The sequence below is a fragment of the Micropterus salmoides genome, unplaced genomic scaffold, assembly GCF_014851395.1.
Source record: "Micropterus salmoides isolate LMB-PRFRI ecotype aquatic unplaced genomic scaffold, ASM1485139v1 Ms_hic_scaffold_4278, whole genome shotgun sequence".
Taxonomy (NCBI): domain Eukaryota; kingdom Metazoa; phylum Chordata; class Actinopteri; order Centrarchiformes; family Centrarchidae; genus Micropterus; species Micropterus salmoides.
In genome coordinates, this window is record NW_024043682.1 from 1 (window position 1) to 2,396 (window position 2,396).

At 42.2% G+C, this 2,396-nt stretch overlaps 1 long non-coding RNA gene across 1 annotated transcript; it reads right to left on the reverse strand.

Moving 5' to 3' along the window:
- Nucleotides 1-88: 88 nt before the first annotated feature.
- On the reverse strand, nt 89-453 carry LOC119887713. Its single transcript, XR_005441796.1, has 2 exons — nt 297-453; nt 89-207 (listed from the first exon to the last, which is right to left on the reverse strand). It is a non-coding gene; the product is annotated as an uncharacterized LOC119887713 (long non-coding RNA).
- Between the last annotated feature and the right edge of the window lie 1,943 nt (nt 454-2,396).

The window sequence follows — 2,396 nt, forward strand, 5'->3', positions numbered from 1 at the left end:
TCAGGGTTTCAGGCAGAGAAGACCCAAACGCAGCTCTGAGTAAGACAGTTTATTCAAAGAGAATGAGCAGGGGAAGTCAGAGGATCGAGGCTGAGGCTCTCTCCCAGGTCCAGGGTTGGGGGGAAATCCGAGAGCGGGGAAGTGTCCAGGCTGCGGGCAGAACCGAGAGCTTACTGGCTGGCAGTTCGCTGAGGCCGTGGAGGTCTTCTGAGACAGAGAGAGAAAAGGTTAGATTAATGCAAACGTTCTCACGATGCAAGACAGATTCTAAGGTTTGTGGGGCTGACACAACATACGCATGGAGATTCAACAATCCAGCGAGGACTGGATGTCTGAGCCTCCTATTTAGGCAGTGGCTGATTGTGGAACACAGGTCAGGTGCGCTGATTGAGGATGAGTCTCAGGTGAGACAACAACATGCTCACCACACGCACTCCAGACAGACATCCACAACACTCACCAAGCTCACAGCCAGGGCCTCGTGACAAAATACTTAACACACACTACTGAAACCCAAGATTAATCTAACAAACAAATGTCCCCACGCTGCTGTGTGTTATTAAGACTTTTGTAGTTCAGAGTCCCTCTGCCAGTAGTTGGTTCTTCCACTTCCTGTGGTGGAATATAAAAGGCCGTCTCAACCTCCAGCAGCCCCTTTGGCAGCTGACTGGGCAGCAGCAGCATGTGGATACAAAGGACAAGTATAAATATGATGTTTTGATGAGGAAAGGCTGCCATCTAAGGTATATCTAGGTGCTATGATGAGCTATGATGTCAGACATTATGTCCCCCCCCTCTGAGGTGCTTTAAGTGAGAAACATATGGACATGTAGCTGTATGTAAGGGCAAACAAAGGGTGGAAGATGTAATTGTGGAGGAGAACACAGCTCGGCCTACAGGGGATGTGAGGCTAGAGCTCCAGAAATACAGAGAATTAAAACATCAGAAGGGATAACATACGCTGAAGCAACCAAGAGAGCAGGTTGGCAACCAGACAGACCAAACAATAAACACGTTAGTGCAGAATGTACAAAGTCGAACATGTGACAAAATCAAGGAATCACTGTGATGGTGGGGAAAAATGAGTTTGTTGTCTGTTTGTGGTTGATGTTGTAAACTGCTCTGCGCAAACAGAGAAGAAAACAGAAAAAAATCAAAATAATAGTTAAAGCAGCAGAAAAGTACTTCAAGGGGGTTTGTGTGGGGGAGGTTGAGGAACACCAAGCTCACAAGCACCATCATGGGGTGGTGGATCTTCTGTCGGGTCGGAAATAAGGACCGGCCGGGCCAGTGAAAGACCTGGCCCTACCCTAACCAACGTAATAAACTCAATAAAATTACTCTATTAGATCTCTTCTTTAATCAAAAAACTGCGTAGTCAAAAACTTCACTGGAGGTCAAGAGTCGGTGCAAAAGACTTTATTCCAATAAAGGACAGATAAACCCGAGCAGCATCCCTGCAGGTCTCAGGATGGAACTGAGTTGGTGGTCAGCGAACATCGCCTTATATTCACCTTAAGCTCACCTTGTCTCCTCCTTCAGTGGGCGTTACATCTTAACTCCTCCATATCTCCTCCTTCCAGGTGGGCGTTACACCTTAACTCCACCTATGTGTTCGCTGACCACTCCTCCCCTTTGGTGGATTTCTTATCCTCTACTGCCATTTAATGGCCTTTTTCTCATACTGTTTTACCAAATTAACCCTTTCATTAATGTTACAATTTCCACTTTTTAGCTGTTATTATTGTAATTATTGTTACCATTTATCTCTCTTTATATTTTTTACATTACTGGATTGGAAATTCACCAATATGTTTCAACTTCAGTCCAAGTATTTTTTAAAGTTATACAGGCATAGTTTGACACCATTAAAACTTAAATACTTACAATCGTATTTTTTAAAAGATTAATAAGCAGTAACATATTTGACAGCTGAGTTTCACTGTAAAAAAAAAAAAAAAGGAGGAAGGAGGCGAAACAGCCGCCATTAAGTTACAAATGTCCGCCATGTTGTGAATATTTGGGATGTAAACAGTTGAATAAGAACAACACTAAACGTGTGTGGAAACTTACTGCGTTCAAGTACCTCGTGTTGCATTTATGGGACACAGAAGGAACCAGCTATAATATTTAGTCCAGATTGAGTTTTAAACCAGTTTTTAACAAGTAAATTACCAGGTTTCAGAAGCTCGTTGGTATTTTATTAACTTCCTGATCATTTCTCTGAAGTTTCCTGGAGAACAAAGTGTCATTTGGTTCTAATTAAAGGGGGAACAGTTATTCTTTGTGTTTAAAGGCAGGTGTTAATTTCAAGAAAAAACTCAATTTAAAATTAATAAATATGAATTTATTTTTGGAAACTGTATCGTTTGTAGATACATTTCTCTATGAATCCT